Consider the following 6528-nt stretch of genomic DNA (forward strand, 5'->3'; position numbering starts at 1 on the left):
CTTGGATTCCCCATCAATAATGTCACTGGAAGATGGGTTTCTGAACTGCCCACAGCCTATGAGACACGGACCGAGTAGAAAACAATTGTGCTATTTTATCATGCAGGCTGTTTTATACTAACTGTACTATTTACATTACTATAACTTGTAGCTGGACTTTTAACAATTATTAGTGGAATTCTTATTTATTCCTAGATCAACCTTTTAATTACAAGGACTACCATAACTCTGAGAGTGTACAAATGGAACCAAATGGACCTGTGCAGGTCAGTTTGGTTCCATTTATACACTCTCAGAGTTACTGACCTGTGAAGGTCCATATAGAACCCCCATAAGGAACAGTAAGAGTCCCTGAACCACACTTTGAGACACACTTGAGAAATTACTTGTTATGGTCAGAAGGAAATGCTACTAGAAAACTGAAGGAATAATGTTCAACAATAAAATGTCTGTTTCTGTTTAAATGGTTTGTTTTCCTGAACAGAAGAGAAGAGTTTTACCAACATGGATGACACCATGGATTACAACAGGTGTGTGTGTGACTGTGTGTGCGCGTGCGTGCGTGTCTGAAAACCCACCTACCGGTATTCTCTTTGGCTTTTATTGCACTATATTGTCTTATGTGTTTTTAATGATGTACATATTTGTCTGTGTGCCGATGGTCACTCACTATTGATCTCAACCCTGTACTTTGGTCAGCTTCTGTTGTTTTAAATGTGCTATATAAATAACTTTTGATTTGTGTGTTACATTTGTACACTCAGAGTTACACACCCGTAAAGGGTCCATTTGGAACCCCCTCAAGGAACCACAAGGGTCCCTGGACCACACTTTGAGATCCACTGGCAGAGGGTTTCAAGTGAGCCAACATGTACAATATCAGCACCCTGACTCTGTTTGACCAGAACAGAGCCTTCATTAGTATAATTAACACTGACTGTTTGACCAGAATGGAGTCTTCATTAGTATCATTGGTAACACATGTGAAGGAAAGAATTAAGGAAGAGCCCTATTTCTTAACAATATTTCCTGTTGTATGGCCTATTGTTTGTGCTTTGAACTGAATTCTGGCAATTGCAGTTCCAACAGACCATAGGCACAGACAGACAGACAGACAGACAGACAGAGAGACCGACAGGCCACAGGTTTTGCTACAACACTACAGATGGATGTTACACAGTAGGACTTCCCTCCTTAGGAAAGATGCTCAATGGCAACAGAACGCTCTGTTTCCTTTGAAAAGTAATCTGTATCCTCCTCATGCCTTCATTCAGTGGGTCCCAACGTGAGGTCCAGAGGGAGCCTCAGGGTTCCTTGAGGGGGTTCCAAATGAACCCTTATAGGTTCATTATAGGTGTGTACAAATGTAACCACACTAGAGGTTCGGGCCGCCACGCAGCCCTCACATAGCAACCTAGGCCTGCACATCCACACAAAAATCAAGTACAATCGCTGTGTTGAATCCTCAAGTAGTGCCTTAAAGGACTCTAGAGACCAGTTTGTCCAGTTTCAGAGAGTCCTGGATTTAAATTTCTTCCATTTGTCTGGGGCATAAAAGATAAAACCAGTCATTCCTTGTTCACTGTTCATATATCTCTCACTCTCTCTCTCTCCTCCCCCCTCTTCTCTCTCCCTCTCCCTCTCTCTCCCCCTTCTCTATCTCTTTCTCTCTTTCGCTTCCCTCCCTCTCTCTCTCGCCCCCCCTTCTCTCTCTACCTTTCTACCCCTCTCTCTCCCCCTCCTCTCTATATCCCTACCTCTCTCTCTCTTACAATTTCGCAATTGATAGATAGATAGATGGACCCTTATAGGTCTGTAACTCGAGAGTGTACAAATGGAACCAAATGGGCCCACAAGGATCTACTGTATTCTCTTTCAAATTGTATTATTATATTTTTTTCCAATCAGCAGTGGGCGGAGTGAGAGCAAATGGTGGGATTTCATCAGATGATGAAGATCACATGACCTCTAATATGTGGTATACAAGCGATGAAGATGACGAAATACTTGCCAACTTGAGGAGACCTCGACGGCGGACTCGGAGGTCGCCGAGGCCGTGGAATCTGATGAGTGATGAAGATGAGGAAATACCTACGGAATCCCCCGGGAAGGTGGTGATGTTGCTCTGCAGGAAACCAACGGATGGAAAACGCAATTGGAATTGTCGCATCCGCAGAGATGAAGATGAAAAGATGAAGAAGAAAATACTCAAGATGAGGAAGAAGAGTGATAAAGCTGCATGCAGACCTTCTCAAGCGGTCAGTTCTTCTAACTTTCTAAACGTATTTATTACTAGAACAGTGCCCGTAGGGGGGTGATCAGGTGTGACCAATTGGCTAATAAAGAGCGAGGTTGCGCATCATTGTGGTGGTGTGCAACACGTGTGTCGAAATGCATGCCCCACCCAGTTATTATGTATCCACCCTGTCTGCGTCCCTTTTATGCCCATATATGGAGTTCTGTGTCAGGCATGCCCAAATATGGAGTGTTGTGATGTCAGAACAGGCCAGCTCCATATATGGACCATGGGCAGGGGCCCTGTCCAGAGCCCAGGCCTTTTTGGGGCGGTTCTGGACAACCGTGGGTCCGACCGACTCGACACCAGGTACTGCACTCCCTGTGGGGGTACGGTGGGGCGAACGGTTCTCGAGTCATGTGGATTACACACGTACAGACTGACCTATAGATTAATAGAGTGGTGCCCGTTGGGCACTGGCCTACTTGGAACGATGCAAGTTGGAAATGCGTGCCCCACCCAGTTATTACATGCGCAAGTATTGTGGTCGTGCTGGCTTTTTTATGCGTATGCTCGGAGGTATATATACCGATGTTGATGGTGACGTAATTAAGATATGTTTCAATGTCGGGTTATAACTGGCTGTCGATGGTGACGTAATTATGATATGTTTCAGTGTCGGGTGAATTAAAGGTAATTGGCCCGGTTTCCCAAAGGACACATGGTGTAAGAGGTATGGTGTTGCACATGCTCAGATGCCCTCTAGGCCGCACACAGAAGCCTGTGAACATAGACATTCCGTGCATAGATGTGCCACGCAATGGTAGGCCTCAGGCCTCATTGCAGGTACACACAAACACGGATACAAACAAAGCTGGTTGTTGGAGTGGTTTGCACCACTCAAAAAAGTGCCTATATGCATACATGAATGTATGTATATAGACAATATTTTAGGCCAATAAAAAAGACTATATACCAAATTTCCCACTTTAAACAAAAGAAGCCTGTCGGCTGCCGGACTACTTTGCACAACCATCTCCTTATAATTTACATTAGACAGCTTTAAAGACACTAGGTTATCTTATCAGCTCAGCTAGAAGACATCACTGATTTCTGTGAGCCATTACATATAAACATTGTCTAGCTGGAGGTACCTTCACTAAAAACGCCGGGACAACGCTCCACACGTCCCAAACTCTTCTCCCTTCTGGCTCCAAAACTATGGAATTTACTTCCCATCGCAGTCAGAACTGCAGCCTCACTCCCAATCTTCCGCCGTAGTCTGAAAACCCACCTCTTCAGACTCCACCATGGCCCGTAGCACTTGCCCTAGCCTAGCCCCTTAAGATAGCACATTATGTAGACTTAGATAGTATTTTAAACAGACTTATAGCTTGTTATGTAGACAGCTCTAGAATTGCACTTTATGTAGTCATAGCACTTTATAGTACACATGTATAATATATTATATAGTATAGTATGTATGTTTACATAGATACTCCACTGTTACGTTCTTAGTTTACGCATGATTCATGATAACTACTTTTTATATATGTGATGTATGCCATGCTTTTTGTAAATAAATAAATTGTAAATTGTAATTGTAAATTAGGAAGAAGAAAATGATCACCTGTCCAAGAAGGAGAGCAAGAAGAGTACTCGGACGAAGGACAGGAACAAGGAGAATTCACACACCTATACACCTATACCACGCACACCTAAGAAATTACTCAAAATAATCCTCATTGATCACCTGTACATGTCCAAGGAGGAGGATGAGGAGGAGGAGAAGAATGATGATATAGAGAAGGAGCACAGTAAAGGATGGGGAGGTGGGTGAGCATGATCAGTAGAAGAAACCTAGTCCTTTTCCAACTAGAACTTTTAAATGGACTCAAGCTAGAACTTTAAATTAAAGTGCAATTGAACAAATATTTAACAACAGAAGTACAAAACAACACTGGGCTTAAACTGCACGTGCAAATGTACAAAGAAAGCACATAACCTATTGGCTACATTATATTATCCTCGTAATGTAGTAACTGCTTCAGTATGCGTGAGATCAGATTCTGTATTTTAACTTGTGTCTTTAGCTTGGTGATTCACATATATATTCTGTCCATGGTATCCAGACACCTCCAGGCTGTGCACCCACGGTGTTGTGGGTCCTATGTATCTCTTGGGCCCACCTCCTACCATGGCGGCGGCATTCTACAAACCACCTGAAAAGAAGAAAAGGAAGGTTAGAGATAAGGTAACGTTAAAGCCCCAGTCAGTCAGTGCCACTGATAGTGGACTCAGTTCTGCAACTATCCATTATTCTATTGATTACTTATCTACTGTGTGTGTGCGTGCGTGCGTGCGTGCGTGCGTGTGTGCGTGCGTGCGTGCGTGCGTGCGTGCGTGCGTGAGTGCGTGAGTGCGTGCGCACTGTGTAACTGGGCAGACATTCTAGTTGATGTCTAAAAGTGAATTTATACTCCATTGCATTTAAGTTCTCTAAACTTAAATGTACTTATATTGTCTGTTTGTTTAATTCGTATTATCTTATTTGTATTCTACCTTATATTGGGCATTGTTAGCACAGTCTGGCATACCAATCTTTGAATCTTATATTCCTCTGTCCTAATTCAAACAGTCCAATATGCAGCCACGCAAGCGAAAAGTGCTCTGTAAGGAACCCCGGGTGGAACGGGGAGGATGGAATCCTGGAAAGAATACACAAAGTAAACATTTCATGTATTATTATTATTATTATTATTATTATTATTATTAGTCCTTACCCGTTTTGAATGTACACCAAATGATGTATTAAGTGTGGGAAATGCGTTTTAATAGACCATATTATTGATACATGTGTTTTGACTGAGGTTCTGCCAGAATTGGCCAAAAATGATATTCGAATATTCCTTTTATAACACCACATGTATTCGAACAAATTTCGAATGATTTCGAATGTCGAATGTATATGATTTTAATATGAATATGATATGAATATTGCAGCCTAATATGCTGTAAAACGTTCTCTTTCTTATGGTCCGGTCCTGTATGGGTCGCGGTTGGTGCTGAGAAATGCGCTCTCTTGAGTCTTGCGAGATCAATTGAATGATTCATAATTATCTTAATAGCCAATTTTATTTTATATTTTTTTAGTTTACGTGGCACAGAGTCTCGTCAGAACTCACACAGCAATTTTATTGTTATTTTTTTAATTTGAATCTTAATTTAAAATATTCAATTATTCTTTTATTTTTTACATTCGAATATTCATTTGAATATGGAATATTCGTTGTCAGCACTAACACACACACACACACACACACACACACACACACACACACACACACACACACACACACACACACACACACACACACACACACACACACACTGAATTGAACAATAACAGAATTCGATAGGCAACCAACTGCTGTAACTCGACATACCTGGAAATGGTATGTGTTACACGAAATGTGTGTTGTCCGATTCTGTTCATAGATATGAAAACCTAGATGCCTCATTGGCCGCTGCAGTTCATTGGAGCGACGCACACGGAAGCTTGGCAAGCTTCCGCGTGCGTCACAAAAGCTTGCTTCCTTTTGAGATACCTACGCCCAAGAGGCTCTATGATTCTGTTTTACCGGTCTTCCCGAGCCGGAAGTGATCTTTATTTAATTCACCCGAAACATACTTTCGTTATCGGACGTGAATAAAGCTTGTCTTGATTCAAAACTGAATCTGGGAAAAGAATCAAAGCATTTGAAAAAATTTAAACAAATGGAGGTGGATGGAGACGGATTTTTACTTCCGGTTCATTTCCGGTTTTATCAATCGCCTAGCAACAGAGAGGCAGTCATATGTTGCATACGAGCACAATCTATCATAAATAAAGGTTCATGTGAATTTTTATGTCTGGACTCTGGTGCCTTTGACAAGTTACTGAGTGTAACATTGAACACAATTGACAAGGTGGGACTTTCACATTGGAACAATATTACATTGTGGAATATACGTACATTTAGACATGTGGTCGACGATGCGATAAAAAACATTGTTATTATTTCCACTCCTTCCTAGGTTGTCCCTCTTCATTGGGGGCCTCAGAACATGCCCCAAACCCTGGCCCACCCTCTGGCCCCATGATTCCTGTAGGCCCTGGGAGTGGCCCGATGGAGGGAAGCGGGGACCCTGACCAGGGCATGGGCCAGCCGGACCACAGTGGTCCCCAGGGCCCAGGTGGGCCTGGCGGTGTGGGAGGGGGACTAGGTGCTTCAGGTGGACAGACTCCTTTC

The sequence above is a fragment of the Electrona antarctica genome, assembly GCF_951216825.1.
Source record: "Electrona antarctica genome assembly, chromosome: 14".
Lineage (NCBI taxonomy): Eukaryota > Metazoa > Chordata > Actinopteri > Myctophiformes > Myctophidae > Electrona > Electrona antarctica.